The sequence below is a fragment of the Adelges cooleyi genome, unplaced genomic scaffold (genome assembly GCF_023614345.1).
Source record: "Adelges cooleyi isolate 19-005CV unplaced genomic scaffold, UGA_ACOO_1.1 ACOO_flye_CR_arks_rails_tigmint_CR_PRNA_30, whole genome shotgun sequence".
NCBI lineage: Eukaryota > Metazoa > Arthropoda > Insecta > Hemiptera > Adelgidae > Adelges > Adelges cooleyi.
This window is the reverse complement of record NW_026095971.1, coordinates 14,635,852-14,655,965: the sequence shown is the minus strand read 5'-3', so window position 1 is coordinate 14,655,965 and position 20,114 is coordinate 14,635,852. Positions and strand designations below refer to the sequence as shown.

At 30.8% G+C, this 20,114-nt stretch overlaps 2 protein-coding genes across 6 annotated transcripts in view; both read left to right on the top strand.

Annotated features, from left to right (window-relative positions):
• LOC126837928 (60S ribosomal protein L17) overlaps positions 1-20,114 on the top strand; it is a 309,752-nt gene that overhangs the window by 143,307 nt on the left and 146,331 nt on the right. The window contains exon 1 of one of the 4 annotated variants that reach the window (XM_050571934.1): positions 3,867-3,876. The exons of the other annotated variants lie outside the window; for them this stretch is intronic. The gene's annotated coding sequence lies outside the window, so the exon portion shown is untranslated. Of the gene's footprint in view, positions 1-3,866; positions 3,877-20,114 lie in introns of those variants that run through there. 4 annotated transcript variants of the gene reach the window in all.
• Positions 1-20,114, top strand: part of LOC126837917 (monocarboxylate transporter 10) — a 161,068-nt gene that overhangs the window by 80,585 nt on the left and 60,369 nt on the right. The gene's annotated exons all lie outside the window — the stretch shown is intronic.

Genomic DNA, 20,114 nt, shown 5'->3' with positions numbered 1-20,114 from the left:
TTAATGATCAACTGAAATAAAAGCAAGGAGTTTTTAACAAAGTATGATTAAAAAGACAAATGTTTCAGGGTATTGTTCATTTATTTATTTAAGATCGTAAGATTTATTCATTTAATCCTTCGTATATTATATATTTTAATGTATAATAATAATAATGCACAACTGTGATTTTTTTTTAACGTGCTTAAGAATTTAAGATACTTACTCGTATTTTGTTTTGTTAAAGCTACACGATGCGCGTAGGATGGTTTTATCTCCAAAACCATTTTAAAGTCAATAAAAACTAAAGCCTAAAGGATAATGTTCTTACATCGGAAATCGATCGGAAGAGTCCTCACAAATGTTGACCGCGTTTAATACTTCCCATGAGGTATAGTTTTGGTCAGGCAAAAAGGGTACCGACCATTTTATAAAACCTCAGGTCGATATTGGCTATTTAAATTCTCATTTTCTCTCCCTCTCTCACCAGAAAAAAAATGTATCAAATCATAAACTGAAGATCGGAAATGTAATATTTTGGGGTTTCGTTGTTGTGGTTGACACCACGGTGGGGCTATTCGTTTTGGCAACGTAATAATATATTATAGCGCTTTGAAAACGATCAAGGTTAAGCGTGTTGACGCGTTATTTGTTTTGAAAAGAATACTATAGCATTGATGTGAAAGCTATAGTATTCATACACGACCGACAGACCGCCGCGCCGCTGCAACTTCGCCTTGTTGCCAACGCACATTATAAAATAATTATTATTTCTGTCATTTTAAGATTGCCTCATTCGAAATGTGTGTTTCTGGTGTGTGTAAATACAGATCACGGAATTATATCTAATCTATTGCGCCGGCATAACAATATAATGCTTTGTCAGACAACCGAAATATATTTGTTCATCTCCTACGCAGTCCTATTCTCGTATATGGATTTTAATTAAATATTATATTATCCGGATTAGTTGTATAGGCTTAAAACACCGCAAAAAAATTCGATTGTCCGCCTTAGTGACATCGCCGTTTATTATCAAACACCGTGTAATTTGAAAGAAGGATTTGGTAATTTTTTTTATGCAAATCTCGACGGAAAAAACGAACCCAATTTAAAACTTGTTAGCGTGTGATTAATTAATGGTGCATTGAATTAATAGTTTTCAGGCGATGGTGGCCAATTTGTAGATGGGAAAAAATCGCGCATTTTTTTTTCTTTGATGTCAGTATAAATAAACGTAATTGCAATTGGTGTATTTAAAATGAAAACGGTTTTTGGCGCTGCTGAATAATCAACCATAGGTTTCCGAATGAATTTATTTTAAAACTCGTAATTATCCGTTCTAAAACATCATTAGTCGTTCCACCTCACCCTAGTCCTGGTACTAATGACTGGATTATTTTCTCAGCAATGTCTCCCTACCGTCAGATGAGCTTTGGTGGTATTCCCGCTGTCGTTTTTCGTTGCCGCTTTAAGAATACCCCACAAACATCTCAATCGATCAGCTATGTTGGTGATGTTTATTTTTTTATTGTATTATGAAATCTTATTACTAAAGTCTGCGGTAGTGATTTGTAATAAACCGCATAATATAACAACTGAATTAAATAATTTGCTAGACTTTAATATTTGTTACCTCACTAACTTAAAATGATTGATAGTACGAATTATATGTACTCCCTTGATCTTATTCGGGGTTTTATTTATGTATAATCTATTTACACAAGATTAGTTATTATGGTATTAGGTGTGTCGATCGTCTTACACAAGTCCGGCTTTAATCTCGGGTTCCCATCACATATTTGTTTTTAATTAAACCACATTCAACCCAGTGATATTGAGAATGAAGACACGGGCAAAAACTATTCAGGTACAATACGGTAAATCTTAAATAGCCTGTTGGAGTTTTGTTTATTTCAAAATTATTATTAAACTTATATTTTCTTACTTCAATAATAAGAAATAGTCAAGTTTTGCCTACGACTATTTATTATCATAGGTAAAACTGAGAGTTGATCACTGTAATGTTATAATCGAATTTCGAGATTTAAGATACTAATAAATATAATATTGTGAAAAAACAATTTTATTAGCATGCGACGTTGACATATATATGTTAAGTGCAATTTATAAAATATTGTATATTTTAAATACAACTAAAGTGTTAAGGATGTCTTTATTTAATTTATAACGTAAATCTTATATCGTTGCTTCTATAGCCCTAAACATTATATTATACATTAATTCGCTGTATTCGTTCAGGGTAGTACTGAAAGCACCTTTACATTTTTTTCCGTCTTGTATCCATAATGAATAACCGAGCCATGTCGTCTTCATTCGCTGGTAGGTTGTTAGAAAACGTATGACAAATTGCAAATCAATAACCGCAAGCATCGCCTGAGCTGCCATTTCGGTAATCGGTAATTAATCACCAACAACTCTTGCGCGGTAAACCTCATCATCCATTTTTTTTCCTGTTGCAAAACAGGAGGTGTCAAAAAAACTTGTTACCCTTTGGTCCACCAAGTTTTCTTGTCCCTCTATTTATATACTATGTATTCCTTTTGCATTATGCATACTTACCACGACGGGATTACGCATCTGGATTTTTTTTTAATGCATATCGTTTTAGTATTTTTATTGCCCGCATTAGACGTTACGTTATCTTTTACTCGTTATTTTTTTCATTAAATAGTTAAAAAAAAAATATCACATCGTCGTGTTTTATAATAATTAAACAGAATACCTTTATTGTATACCATCAGTACAACAATTAAAAATCCATAACTATAAAATCGTTTAGTTATTCAGACATCCCATTAAATATTAACGGTATATTATACGTTTATTTCAAATGTTACTTAAAGCGAATTAATTTTAATCCCAATCCGTTAAACAAGTGGAATCGTCAAAGAATGTTTGGAGATCCAAAAGGATTGCATTGCATAAAATGGTAAAAACAAAAATGACACCTAAAAATGAGCTTGGTACTTTCATTTATCATAGTCCCGCATTTGGTTTGTAAATGTCGTTTCCGTTTGTTTTACATAACTGTCTGCAGTGAAGCCGGTAAGCCGAAATGGTCATACATATATATATAGAGTACGAAAATGAAGTATACATATCGTATTCGTTTCCCTCAGTATTTTTGGTGTAAAAAAATCTTTCTTTCTTTATTGTCTAAGAATTCATATTTAGAACATATAAGAGTATCATTATATTGTATAAATATAATATAAACACTTTTCCTTTACAATTAAAAATGTAATTGTTACGTAAACCTTGCGCTTAATTTGTATTCCAGTCTCTCTCACTCTCTTACGTTTAACGTTCATTATTCCCACCAATCAGGGTTTAGATTTGGCATTTTTTGGCTTATAGCTGGCGCCGACCTAACGCTACCAAACAAGTTGGCCCCAGAGAGGTCAATTAATTAATTTGTATTTCGGTAGTATTGGTAAATTGACTTGTTCATAGGCCTTATTAGCTTAAAAGTAAAATTTTTAGATGATTTACAAATAACGTTTATCTACTTAATCAGTAAGCCAAAATTAAAGTTTTTTTTAGGAAATTACTATAAATACTATAATTATTTTTCGCTCAATAAAAATAAGATTGACTTTTAATTATAATCAAGGTAAACAATACAAATGTATTACCTTATGGTAACTTTACTGGATGACATTTCAGTAATTTATAAATGAGCTTAGAAATGTTTCAAGAGAAAACCCACTTTGTATAAGTCGAAAAATCGCAGTGGAATATAAAACCTATTCTTCCTTAAAATTATGTTGATTTTCACAAGAATATATTATTCTTAAACACATATTTAAATGAAAATAATTGTATTTTACAATTGTTAATATTATAATATAAAATATTTGTTTGTCCTTATAATTCCCATAGAGTAAACAGATGATAGGTTTAGTAATTTAAATTTTAAATATATATATATTGCTTGAAAGCGATATTCATAAAAATTAAATATTATTTTTTAAATGTATAAAAGCATTAATGTTTAGTACGTTAAAATGTGTTTTAAGCCAGTTTTACTTAATAACTATATTTTAATAACTTTTAGATGTTAACGAAAACGTTTTTAAACTCCAATTTAGTGTAAAACGTATAAACATTAAATAAATTGTCCAAACAAAGTACTTTTACGTGTGTACTGTGTACCAATGTAAAATTAGTTGGGAAAAAATAAAGTATTACATTTTTTATAACTAAAATTAAACCCCTTTTATTTGTTTCGTACTTTTTATTTTGTTTCTAAGCTGCAGAATGGACTGTTTAATGAGTTTTAAGTGAAATATTTTCTAGGTAAATAAACAAAATGTTAACTCCGAAAAGTCTGTTTTTTTGTTAAGACTAAATATATTAATACGCTGGAAAGTTAAGTAATATATGATAAACTTTGTATTTTGTATTACAAATTGAACGGAGCACAAGATAGGCAATTTTGCTGCTTGTATGTCTTCAGTCAAATACCATTATAAACTCCTTGAATTTTGTTGCTTTTATTTCCAATGCTTTTTTGTGTACGTATACCCTACAGTTGGTTATGAAAACAAAAAAATTAAAAATAAGATTACATTTAACACCAATACATACTACATTAACGTAATATGTAAAAATGCATTGTTGTTATATGTCGATTGTTAACATATTGGTATAATAACTGTATTAAAAGTATAAAAAACATGTTAACAGAATTTTTATCGACGTAGCAGACACGTCATTTAAAAGTTTAGATAATTTTATTTGAAAGGATGTTTTATTAACTATTTCTCATTAGTTTCCAATGAACTCTTTTCATTTGAAATGAACTTTAGAAATAGAACATTTATTTTTTTTCCTTTTTTAATTAAATTGATTATTAAAATAGACTTTTTTTTAACAATAAAAGTGTACAAAGCGGATCATAAATTCTAAATAACTTTAATTTCCTAAATAAAGTGGAGGACGGGGGTCGAATAGTACAAATATCTGCATTGCTAATACATAATGCATATTATAATATATTCGTAATGTTTGGTAATGCACATTCACTGGTTCATCTCGCGGCCACTAGTGATTGGGCGGGACCAACGTAAAATTCCCATTCAGTAAACTATGCTACCGAGTTTTGGGAAAGTTACTTTAAATACGTATTAAAGTTACTGGTTACAATTCCTTTGTTTTTATTTACAACCAAAATGTTCAAATGTAATTCTATTATTTTACTATTAATAGTTTAATCATAATACTTCTAATTAATAATATTCATTCTCGCGTAAATGGCCATTTTGAATTATGCTATAACAAACGTTGGATTTTTAACGACAGGTCGTAAAAACAGTTAACAAACACAAGTTACTTCTGATCGACAGATCCATCTGTATGGAAAACAGTAGTCCGCCGTCATGTGGTCGCAACGACCGTATATTTTCTGCATTACACGCTATTAATGTTATCATTTCAACTGTGTACAATAATAATACGTCATAAATTAAAAAAAATAAAAGTAATAAACATGATTTATAACACGAAAACAATAAATACTAATCCGATATATTGTTATATGCAGTGCTTTATTTATTACCGCCGGACAACCGAATTGCATCCACACAAGAATATAAAAATACAATTTGAAAACGAAATCAATTTAGCTTGAAAGTGCATTTCCCGTCTGGTTTTCGTTCATTTTTCATCTGCCAATGAAGGTAGTAAACCGAACACACAATTGTGTAATAACGGTATGGTACCCGTTATACACTTTAGATAAGAATAATGTTACCATTTGTACTCGTTTAAAACATTTAGAGCTTGGTACATTTTACTATTTGACAAGGTCGGTCACGGTAAAAATTGTAAAAATAAACAATTCATGTGTACAACAATTAAAAGGCCTACACCACGGTTAAGTATTTACCAATCAAAATATAGAGTTGAGTACTGCAGTATGTAGAACAATCACACAGCACCTTCCATCCGAAAAAACCCTGAAGGAAATGTTATTATAAAAAAATCGTTAAAATATATTCCATAATAATAGACTATTAAAAATTGAAATAAAAAATATTAATAGCCTCATTATACTTGCAGGAAGAGGTATATAGGTAAACTTAATATTATACTATTATATGTTTTAGCTGCTATTGTAATTGGTATGTTAAATACAAAAATACATTGTATATGACGAGCATGGCATAGCATTATTTCTCTATAAATTAAATGATTGCCATCGGATAAATAAATGTTAAACCATTTAATATTTTAAACGAAACAATTATTTGCCCACGTTACATTTAACGACATTATAAGGTTATGTAAATATTCAAATTGTTATGTTATGAAGCAAAAACATATATAATCCATTTTTGTCGATTTTAGTAATACTATTTTATGGCGTTGAAAATAAAAGTATACAATATTATGAAACATGGAAACCGGCAGTGGCGGTGACGGTTAAGCGTTCAGTTGTATGGTAAATGCGATTTTAAGTATACACATACTCAACCCCTTACTCCACATGACCACCCGTATAAGATTTCAAGGAAATTGGCTCGAAACGCTTATAATAATATATACATTTATCAAATACCCATTTAAAGTACAAGGATTACCGCACGCACGTAATTCGACGCGACAAGTAATTTGTGCTTTAGATTATTACTTTTTTTTTGTTTATCTTCCAACAATCTCGAGTCCAATTCAAGTAAGTTCCTGCGCGCTTTTTACGTTTCATTACCTCAGTTTGTGGATTTTTTTACAAAATGTGTGCTTTCTTGCGTCAAAATCCTCCGTCGGTGGTTTGGACGGATTTTGACTAATAAATGCCTACACAAATTGACTTTATACAGTAAATGTATAAACCTGATTTCATGATAGTATAATAAGTAAAATTTAGTATTAAAAAAAATGCGATAGATGAACAGACAAAGGCTCGTGGTATGACAGACTATGAATAATATACGATTTTTATATAAACTAAGTTGACATATTATTAGCTGTATTTGTTCTATAGTTTATAGAAAACAAATTTCTCTTATTACAACGTGTACTTGTTTGTAATATCCTTCTACAATTCAAAATAAATATGATATGTGTAAAAGAAATTATACTGGTATTATAAGAGTATGAACACCTGAATTGATTTTTAATGCAACCAAACTAACACGTACAAATATTATGTTATAGATTTAACCCCTCTTACCTTATATACTTCGGAAGTTGTTTGCATTTGTTATACGTCATGAGTGGAATAATAGTATATTGAATAGACAATATAATTCCATAGTGAATTTGTTTTTATTTTATGAAGAACTTTTTGTAAAACATTTGCCGAAAAAACCCTTTTATTTGAGAAAGTTTTTTCCTTTTTATTTTTTCCAAACTATATTAATACTTTGGTCTTAAAAATGGTTTTAGAGCTTGATATGAGTGATCTAAAATATTTAAAAATATGTGTTTGATAACAACAACAATAGTGTCCGGTATATCAAATGTGTGCAACTCTTACAAAGTCAAGTCTATATTATTAAATCTAAACAAGATAAATTTTAAATCATTATTAGCATTTAATGAATGTACCATAATATAATACAAATATGACGCATAAGGTTTCAATGGATTTTTTGGAGCCAGTAGAGGTATATTACAGTATTTGATTAACACTGAAACTGAACTACAGTAAAATTACCTACTGCATTAACTTTAGGGAATAATTCATATTATCTTGTTTTTAGTATCTGTCAATTGTTTCGAAGGCATCAAAGATTCATCGGACATACAAACATATTCGATTAAAATATGTCTTGTTTGTTGAATTTTGTCACGTTTAAAATAATAGAAATCTGCCGGGACCACACAAAACCGTTCAACAACGAATTTCATTTCGTCTAAGGTGCCTTGCGTTTGGTGCACGTCTAACGAAGTCTCTTTAGTATAACATGTACTTTTGGTCGATGTTAAAATGTCAAATCCAAATCAATGGTTTTTTAAATGCCAGGTATTGTTAATTATTTCGTTTTTGAACTATGTGATTTATTAGCATTTTACAGCTATTGTTATGATTTTGCTAAATATGTATTATTTTTTTAGCAGTTAGTGTAGTATTATAAAATGGATAAGCACCTAAAAACGTGTTTTATCTTTAGCCTTTAATCGCATGATAGTTTCAAAAACATTTAAATATTTTTGATAATTAGACATTTAAATCCAAAATAATATTAGTGTGGTATTTCCAACGTTATTTTGGTTATATAATCATGAATTTCGGGCACACTAAAGTGACGCGCATCTTACATTATGCGAAAGTGGATTATATTCAGCGATTTGCCATTGGATGAACCCTTTATATAATTCCTCAAATTACCATAATAGCGAAAACAAATGTAAACTGTAGGCTTATTTACATTAGGTCTAGCGTTGTTTCGCCGAATAATCCTTTATTCAAATTAGTCGATTCTAACGGACACGAAAACTTTTAGGTAAACTTGTTGTTCTATTTGAATGTATAATCTGAGAAAGTCGGAGGATTACAAATTATTCTCAACTTAGAAATTTTGGATCTGCGCGAAGTACCGCTAGAGAGCAACCCATGTACTTTCGTTGTTCAACTATAAGTACAGAGAGTGCACATGGTGTTTGGACGAAACTAGTGAAAAAACATTTTCTCTGTTTTGCCCTTTTTACTCGTTCTATGAGCTTTAATGAGATTTTAAACAAATATTTGTTAATTCAATTATTTTAGTTCATGATTATTTTTTTAAATAGAACCGAAGTCTAACGAAAAAAATAACTTTTAATTTAAATTTATAAAATGTTATTCTTATACACCCAAATAGTGAGTGTAACAATCTTACACAACATATTTTAGTGCGTAACCTATTCTTAATTGTATTGTTAAGTACTTAAAAATATAAAGTCATGGTCCGTTATCTAGTTTTTAAAATCAACTACTAAGTTCCAATGGTTGAAAGACCTTGCAAAACAACTAGATGTTTCGACTATTTTTCAAAGCAACTCAAATAAAAATATTTATTACATTTTCTACATTCGTAGTTGAAAAGAAAAAAGCACATTATGTTGTGTGATACACAAAAACGTCGATTATATTTCTAAGAAAACGTCATTTTATAGGAAAATAAAAAAAATTTGCTTCCAGATAGCTTTTCGGTATTACTCACGTTTCATATGAAAGAAAAAATAAACAGGACATTTAGTTTTTTTTTTGGCATAATAGATTGCAAGTGAGCCATTCTATCTTACACATATTATTTTTCTAGTAAAAAGCTTATTCTTTGAATTTCCACTGAATGTTCAACATGATATATTTCTAACATGTTAACTTTTTATATAGTGCTTTTTTTATTCCCGAATTCTAATAGATCCTGGTGAAAACACGAAGTCCTGTAACAAATGAGGATTACATGTATTTCAATTTGTAAGTTGTTTCCTTATGCTGTTTACCTACTCTTAGACATTGTGTAGACTCAGTGTGTTATTTATACTAGAGTACTACTATATGCCTTGCAGCTTAATATAAAAATAACCAAACATTTCATCTAAGTAAAAAACCCGATCCGACTATGAACAAAAGCTTTTGATAAAACAAATAATAATTGGGTCATTACGCCTCGTGGGATTTGAAAAAGTCGATATAAAGTTTTGATATGAAAATATAATATTCCCTGGATAATACTATTAGACGCACGTTGTGTACATAGAACTTCTCGAAAACCCTATATGTAACAATGATACTATTACTTTGGCTTGGATAAAATACATAAATTTCACGTAGGTACAAAACTCGGTGTATACACAGTATTAATGTTAGTCGTTATAGGAAAGAGAAAATTCAGGTAGCTGGATCATATAAATCAGTGTTCATTTCTCCTTGAATAACTCATAATAAATAAGAATATAGTTTAACTTAAGTTTTTTTTTTACTCTGGGTGTGGCTGTATAGTATGGAAATATGTAAATACTCTGTATTAATCTAGTAGACATTTTAACCGACATTAAGGTTTAAACTATAATCAAAACACGAATAATAAATCAAACTTAATAAACCTACTTTTCTATTTTTGCATACACACCAACAGTAGCAATTCTCAGCAGAAGACCGATCTTATCAATGTTAAAAACATAAAAATTTTGTTTTTCAATGCAACGGAACAGACAAAACAAATAAGTTTTATTTACTTATCGCTTCCAAACATAAATTTATAATAAAAAATATAATGTGTGTTTGTTTTCGAGCTTAAACGTGTAATAAACATTATAATACACATTTGTTTGCAAACATAACACAAAATGAGCTTATCATCGAGTACAATATTATATTAAAATTATACGTACTCAATGTCTCAATACAATGGTATTGTTAAATAATCACCACTACCCCCACCCTTGGAATCATCTCCCTAACACACGCCTAAATATTGTTAATTGTTTATTTGTCCGAGAATCGGGACCAAATACTTGTTAAGTTTTATTGAAAATAATTCAACAATATATCAATAATATTGATAATTTCAAAAAAGACACAACTCTGTCCAACAATTACATTTTGTAAAATCGATTATAGCAAGTCAAAAAAGAAGGGGTAGACATTTTGGAGTTTAATATTTAATTTTATATCATAAATTCACCTTTTAGTCACTAAAATTTAGTGCCAACCTCGCAATAAGATTTTGGGTTCGATTATCAATACAGCCTGTGATTCGGACAAAAAGGATTACATTCAGTTTCTATAATATGATATTTAATATCTGATACTTTAATTCTTATATTTATTAGACAAAGAAAACACAACATTGTAAAACCTCAATACCTTCTGCGTTTCGTAGCGCTGTGATAAGACTTGACTTATGGACAATCACTCTATGTATAAGACATATTATTATTTTCAAATGATAATACAATATTATGATGTGTGCGTTTATGATTTATGTTTTTTGATAATTTAAAATAATGGATTATCTTGGGTATAATTTATTTGTATGATTATTGTGAGTGGATATATGATCCGGCGACCGCGATGACGGTGAAAAATCGATTTTAAAAATACATACTATATTATCTACGTAGGTACGTGCACGGGTTGGTCATGATTTCGATCATATTCAAACTTGCGTTGGACGGTAAACAGCGTTTACAAAGTAACCTAACGTTATGGTCCCACGCAATAATTCAAAAATATAAGTATGTACTGAAATGTTTGCTAGAAAATATTAGATATTGTACAATTGTTTGAGGTGCAGAAAATAATGTATGTGCAAAAATTCGCAATAGTTAAAAAATATTATTGAAACGTTGGATTTTCCTTTTTATTTCCTGCCAAAAATAATATAAACATATTATCTTAACAATTATTCAAAAACATACTATTGCTCTTCTAAATATTGCTAAGGATATGCGTATACTATAATTTGTCCACTTTAGTGGTTATTAGTGCCATAGCTGACCAATATTGGTCCATACATATATATGTATATTTGGGTGGTCCTTAAATTTGACATAGCGTTGGACGGCCGTCATACGGCTCCAAATATTGAAAAAAACGTTTCTCTAATTTTTCAGACTTTTATTTTATTCCTTTGATCTTCCTGTTTGCACATCAAATGTATACACCCGCCGGGCAAAGTGTCAGTGTACATTTGATGTGCAAACAGGGAAACTAAGAGAATGAAATAAAAATTAGAGAAATGTTTTTTCAATATTTGGAGCCAAATTACGGACATACAACGCCATGTTAAATTAAAGGGCCATCCTAATATATATATATAGTATATTAGTAAAAAGAATTATAGTGGAAACGTCCTCCGGATGACTAACGTCAATTTACCGTCTGACAGCTATTAGAGACCGTTCTGAAAGCGTCCGAATCCTTTTTCCTTGCACTCAGTACTATGTATAGTGGTAAACCATTAAATGTGTGTATGTGTGTGTGCTGTGGTCGGTGTGTGGTTAATAAGACCCGTGCACCCATCAAGTCCGTCTGGTCGTCAACGCTGTCACCGCCTCCGAAGTCTCGGGTGCAGCACAGACACGAATATATACGACTTACCACCGTGTACCGTTGTCTTGTACGTTTAATAATATAATATGGCTGTACAAATACATGCATGTATTTTGTTTGTATCGGAGAACAAAAACGAGCAAAATACCAGGTGGTCGACCGCACCGAAAACAGTGCATAATTCATGAAGTCCCATAGCATAGTAGTATAGCGTTTAGACTGCATTGGGAACTCTTGTCCGTTATACTCTCCTACCTCCCTCCCCCATCATCAGATAAAATCAGTTTATAACATATTGTTATTTCATAACTTACACACGCTTATTTTGTTGTTTAAACTCCATTGGTTGCTACTTTAATCAAAATGTTATATTATACAAATGTATACCATCCGACGAGAAATATTGATCGACCTTCCGATTTCATATTTCGTTGCATCGCAATAGCTCGCTCGTCTGACACGACGAGATGTTCGTGATCCTTTTGGAAGGATAATCCTTATAATAATATCCTTTATATAAAATACAATTACGTTTGAGGTTAACTAACACAACAATAATTATTGTTTTTTTTTTTAACGGACTTGTGTTGAGAAACTCGTAAAGAAGAATATCTATTAGAATTTACATTAGACTTTACACTATTTCGCTATCTTAAAAAAAATCACGTGTTTGTGGTTTACAAAAAGGAGCGAAAGGATCGCACACGTGAGACCACAACCGCGGGTGTTGTGCAACGTGTAAGCCTAATTACGGTTTTGGCGTTGCTATTGATCCCGGGCCGTACGCATTTGAAAAATGGAAAGTGCCACACTGGATTTGTTGTGTATACAGTAATTAACTCTTAAGTTATGCACATCCGCATAAATTACTTATGCCTATGTAAAGTTATATGTTATGCCTAATACGGTAGAACATCACATAAACTATATTTTTAACATATAATATAGTTTATGTGGGGCTAGACCGTTGAAGATAATGTACAAAGTATATTGTTGGTTGGTGTTAGTGTTAGTTGGTGAGGCCAAATAGTAATTTTTTTGGTATAAAGCTTTTGAATTTAAATACAAATTATGTCTATGAACGACGCGGCTAAAAAAATGAAATAAACGAATACATTATACACTAACAGAACCAATAAGGTCTGATTAAGAAAATACTGTAAATAATGAATATAGCAAAGCGTTAAACAAATCTAACATAGTAAAATAAAACATAATAGACAATAATCAAAAACGCTAACAAAATAAGAGTAGTTACTTAAAAGTCTAGAAATTATACTTTCAATTTAAACACATTAGGTATAATATGTTATAATAGAAGAAAGAAATATTTCGGCACTAAATTTAATGTAAGTAAGTAAGAATAAATAAAGTAATAATAGCATGTATTAAAAGATCGAATGTAAATATTTGATCCCATTACAACATATTTGTATACTTTAAAAAAACATCATTAATGAAACAATAATTTTACATAAATTATTATTTAATTTTTTATAGAAACATAATATACAATTGATGTAGACATACGACACACGTTATTGATACTCATGAATACAAGTTTAATTTTTTAGTGAATGATTTTTAAAAAACAATCAGAAAAGTTAATACTGTTGTCCTAATACACGGTTCGTCTAATAAATTAATCAAAAGAAAAGCTATACACTTATGACTCAACGTTGGTGGTACCTTAATAGAAACATCATTATGCGGGTTTCATATACGGTAAAAAGTAAATGTCTTGCCCAATATAGCTAGCTATGCTAGTCTAAAAACAAACAAACAAATCGAAAAATGTGATATTTTGATGCTTAAAAAAAGTCAACCGTTTTTTGCCATTGTAAACCAAGACTTTCTCACGGTTTAATCAATTTTTTCATTTTTTTTTTATTTGAAAGTTAGGCTAAGCAACGTAATGCGATAAAATCACTAAATTGAAAAAAAAACATGATATGGTGAACTATGTTCGAAATGTGTCGACAGACAATAATTGTATAATTAAAACATTGGTATAATTGAGGTAGTGTGTTTTATACTAACCCTTGGGAACTTTGTCCTCACACTTGCTAATTACTAATTGGTGTTTAAGCTGTATTTATTATTACAAAACACGCGTAAATTAAATCCCATCGTTACTTTGGAACACCGTCCGACTAGCTATAACGGTATTTTAAATTCGCTATTTAATAACTGTTGCTACTGGTTGTTATTTTACAACTTTATAGGTACGGTACAACCTGTCTACTACGACCTAAGTGCAGTATGTACTACAAGACGGAAAACAGTACTTTATTATTACATAGCCGCCAATTAACGACCGACCCGAATTTCGCACCGGAATCATGTTGTATACCTACGGATATAATAATACGAACCGCAATAATAAATTCAGCCAACTTTATTGCCATTCCCTCTGTCGCCACGATTTTTCACTGTGCACGATCAAAATAATGTTATGAAGAGGCTAATAAAATATATTATTATCTAACAGCTCCGGCGCCTTTACCTACTATATCCTATTCAGCGGACTATGTTTATTGTGACGGATTGGGACTTCTGTAACGCGGTGCGGGAGCCACTGTTATACGCACGGTATCGGATTAATGGGACCCTAGGGCACACGGGTGGAGTACGGTACATAGGTCTATCTCGTGTGGGAAAGTAGGGGAGGTGGCTGGGAACAGAAAGGGAGAGTTATTATTATTGTTGTTGCGTACACGAGAGAGAAACGGAAAATATAATGTCAGCGGATGCTCCATACCGTCGGTGGGTTGTCTGCTGACACGGTACCGGTGATTTACCGACAGAGTAGTCCGGCGATAGTGTTTTGAATACTGTAATAATTGTGCGACGTTGTCTCGGTTAGGTTAGGTTTGGCCTCGCTTTGGCGTTTAAAAATTAGTTTTCTCATACTTTGTTGTCGGGTACGACGGGAAAACACCAAAGAGACTAAGTAAATTTCCAATAAATATTGGTATTGACGTGAGCTATACACATTAATTCAATGCAAAAAAAAAACAGCTATAACTATTATTGTACGGGCTGTGATCTGAACTACAATCATTGTCGTGGGTATTTCTTTTTGCCCTATATTATGCCGTCTACGGAAAAAAGGAATAAACGGTTTGATGGCAAATATATTTCATGTAAATTAATAACTTCCTTCGCGCCGTTTCCGACACGTTGTAAATTTATAACGCCATAAAATGCATCATGAACGGTTAATGCAAGCGACAGTTTTAAGATTAATATCGGTACTTAAAAAACTTTTCAAATTAGAGCAACATAAATTAAGCAATATCACTCAACCAACGCGTTTGTCGCTTTAAACTCGATATTTAAAAAATCGTTGTTGGCGTTTTAAACGTTATTCGGGCCTTTAAGTTTTAGAAATTTTGATAAACTTCATAAACTAATGTACTTGAATAATTGGATAGACGATGGCATTACGGGGTGGGGGGGGGGGGTAATCATAACATTCTGTTGGTGAGCGATAAAGTATTATTATAATTCATATCCATCCCGAAAATTGACTAAATAAATTTTAAATATTTTAATTTTGATTACAAATATTTTTCCAATTGCGCCAAAGAGATGTTCCGTTTATATTATAATCACATTATATAAATCACTTAATTCGTTTTTTACAATGACTGTGTTTTTTTTTACGAAACCTAGTTCGAGATCTACAATAGCACAGACGAATTATTTGGAAGTCATTCATGGAGGTAGTCCCGTTACCGTAAAGCGTTACACTATATCAAACGTTTAACATTATACACGTTATGCAGCATGTAAGTCTAGTGTAAAAATATTAATATCAAGTCGAATTAACCTAAAACATCTACCAGTCAATACCTTACCCACGCAAGTTTATAATTTATACGTTGACGGATGATTGAAAACAACTCGTCACGCTTTTGATAGGAAAAATAATAAACCGGACACGCAAATCGCCGTGTGGGGTTTTAGCGAGGTAATTATTATTAATAGTGAAGTATTAAAAGTCTATTAAACACGAGCGGTTGATCGACTGCCACCGACAGAGTTTAAACGATTTTCGTTTCGTTTCGATTTTTTTTTTTTTGCTCTTTGACGGGTCGTCTACAGATTGAACTGGCGATGAAATATTATTGCTCGTTTCACACACACAATTGCAATACACATTGTTCGGCGTAACCGTCTGCCTTGGGTTTTTAAGCTCTAGAATCGAATTTGGCAAAGGATCCGGTCTCGTTTGTCTACTGAAAACAACCTTCTTTTTTGGATGCGCAATCGACCGCCGCCGTGTACGTCGAGGACGTGTTTTTTAATAGGAAGCGGCTGATGTGGGGGGGGGGAGGGATAATGGTCTTAAATGCCGTATTAATATATATTTTATATATTGTTTTATGGTTATTTTACTCGCGTGCGAGCGTCGAAACTTTCTGGAACGAGTCCAACGTTAAAAAGGTTCTATGACAAAAGCCGCGGAATACTAGTTTATTACACTTATAACAACAATTATGTTATATTATTGTTGTTGTTTGCCTGACTCGTTCTAAAGTACACGTTTTAATACCCAACCAGGTGGTGTCAAGTGAGTCAGCAAGTATTTTTTGAAACAATAAAAAATGTAACTCTTCTATAAGTATCCGTATGTAGACACCAAATATAATTTTTGTAATAACTATTAAGTGACGCATCCAGAAGTCTTTCATATGAAGGCGGTCAATTTTCAAACATTTTAATTAGATGAACTCTTAACAAAGGTATAACATTTTTCATTGATTTTTTGTATGGGTTTTGATAAATCCTCTTAAATCCGCCTCTTTAAATATAATTTATGTACACCAAGAAACTAGTCTTGATTTTTAGTAACCGCTATAAACGAGGAAAAAGTATAGTTGAAAAGAACTCTACTGAAAATGTAATATAGGGGTAGGATCTGAACCGGAGACTTTTCGAATTGTGTGTTGTCAGTTGTGAATACTTTAACCCTCTGATGTCCGAGTGTGATTAGTGGTATATATGATTGTAAAAGTCAGGTACGTTAGTTCGAATCCAAGTATTTTTTTTAATTGATGTGTTGTTTTTAAATTAACAACAGGGATTTTCGTATGGGATCGCGATCGGTAAAGAATATATTATTATAGTATGTACCACGTGGTTGTTGGGCGCCACCTTTTAAGCGATAGCTATTTCAGTTTGACCACACACAATAAATCACATTTGCATACGTTCCCCCTTCCCCCGAAGTGTTAATTATTTACAGCTGGCTATTTTTCAAGTTGTTGAGATTATTAAAATCATTTACAACAGCTATCACGGCGACAGGCCGAATATAAATCTGACCGCGTGTCGAGTATTCTCGTCGTGAACACATTTTTTTTTCATATATTAATAACGTTGAACTGGAATTTGCCTTTCGCCTTAAGCCACATTAATTGGCCATCACCATCATGTTGGTGTTCGTCACTTCGCTACCGCTTGACCTAAATGCCGGTCAACATTTTTATATAATATTATCATACGCAGCAGTTAAAAACTATTTATAATAAACGGTTTCCATGACGTTTGTAAATGCTTTTAAAACTCAATCATTAAGATACATAAAACCAGAGCATCAGATAGCGTCCTTAACGAATGCTCAACATTTACTATCATATTGTGTCTAATCATGCAAGACAAGTGAAAACGCCTCGCACTGTATTAACGTTTTGGCGTTAACGCTGGACAGTAGTAAACAAGTTATTTTTTTTTTTGACACCCCGTAGAGTGATGAACAGTATCTTGTGTACAAACAACATTTAGATATGTGTAAGAAACTGATTTTAATTATTATTCTACAGCTTCTGCACTCTGGTATAAATATTTTCATTAATCAGTGTACCGAAATGCGTTTACATTATGAGTTATGCTTGTCTACTGTAAAAATATTGATCAATAGTCTTTTAGTTACTCTGCATGGCACACTTTTATATTTAAGCTCATTTCTACTTAACAATTTGAGTATGCTAGACATCCACTGTTTTTATTTCCAGACATGTATAACGGTAAAAGTACATAAAAGTATACCACTATTATCTTTAGCCGATTATTTCTGTTTGAATAAAAAAACTAAGAAAAGAAAAAAACTTCTTATTCCTATTCTGGAATTACACTAAAAACCTTTAGGTTGTGGTAAGAATGCGTTTGTGAACTATTAAAATTAACTAGAGAGGGGCATCGGCCCCTGTCGCTCTCTTGGTCACATCACTAATACAATCATATTAGCTGACAAGTTCATAATTCCAATAATGATTATGTAAACAGTCAACGTTTATAGTATGCAATACACAAAGGGAAACGTCGTTTTGTAACTGACATTGAACTCGTCCATATTAACAGTCGCCAACATACCTCTGTGTAGGTATTAATTTTCGAGCCCGATAAACGTATGATAATAACTACACGAATGTTAATCTTTTCGGCTTATTAAACATCGGTAAACGTATTACTTGTTAGTCATCCGTACTTTACTATACCCAGAGAGTTATTTAATAGGTATGTAAGTCGTGACTTGCACTCGCACATTTTGAATGCATTTCTGCGCTAAATATAATTATTGATTTATTATAGGAACACGTTTCTCAGAAGAAATAATGATCATTATATTTTTTCTGCATCGACTTTTTCAATTCTTCGTTATTGGACGCAAATTAATTTACCAATGTTGGATAAAAAACTATATGGTGGAATTTAAACAAATAAGGCGAATGTAAATACAAATTTTCCATTAGGAGAATCAATATTTTTTTCATTTTAATTGAAAACGTTCAATTATAATGTTTTGTAAGATAATAAAATGTAATAAAACATAAAAACTTGTAGTTCTTCTATACAAACAAATAAATTGGCCTATTTGCTTACAACTACCCCACATGACCCTAATATATTATTATGTGTGATATAAAAATAAATTATATTACAACTTGATTCATCTATGAATATCAAGTAAATAATTAAAAAATAATAAGCCCCTTAAATTGTAGATGGTTTTAAAATTATTTTATAGTTACCAAACAATTTTTGTTTTAAAGTGAGCTTACCGCATATCGATACAATTTATTTTTAAACTTTCGATTATACAAACTGTCGCACAAGTTTTTTTTCACTTTAATAGTTTATGTGCGACGGTAGAGATTAATGGTCTGTCATGTACGAAAAATTCATTAAAAAAACTACATTTCTGTTAACAGTCCATTACTTATAAGCTATAAACACAAATACCAATTAATATTACTTCTTGTATTTATCTTGTAGGTATATCGATAATTGTATGAACTCAAGTAAACATGCTTAATATAATATATACATTAAATAAATAAATAAAATATGTATAGCTGAATCCTAAACATCGTTTATTAAATCATACTATAAATTATTCCAATAGAGTGTATCTCTATAAATTATTTATCAAAAATCAGAATATCTTTTCATGTCCTTGAATAAACAAATAAATAAATATCCACGAATATAATTTATATATTTTCTATATTTACTTATAAATGGTGTCATCTATTTTTATGAACAAAGATTTGTAATAATTATTTGTATTATAATACTAATTTTATCTGAGTTGGTGTTATTAATTACTTGTTTAAGTTAACATAACTTTAATATATTTTATAAGTTATTGTTTAACAATAGAAATGAATTTAATATAGCCAGTATAATCTAGTCTAGTTATTAGATAAAAATTAAAAACTTATAAATTTATAAAGCGCCTTGTATGTTTAAAATTATTCCAGTTCATATATTTTAATAATATTTGTGACGATGTATACTATAGTCTATAATCGTACGCATGCTGTCATAAAGAAACTAAAGCGATTTCTTGTCTTATTGATGTTCTTTTAAAATGCCTGATAAATTCAGAAAGTGAAATAAGTTTTTCTGAAAAATATGCCGTTTGCAAGTTTTTTTTTCCAATTTTTCCATTTAAATATACCTTTTATTGACGGCGTTTTTTAGAAAAGCTGTTTGTCAAAAAAAAACGCCTTGTGCAAAAATAAAAATAATATTTTTTGCGATAAAATAAAAATATAGATTTTTATGAGTATACGACAATAATAATTTTGCGAGCATTATAGTGATCAAAATA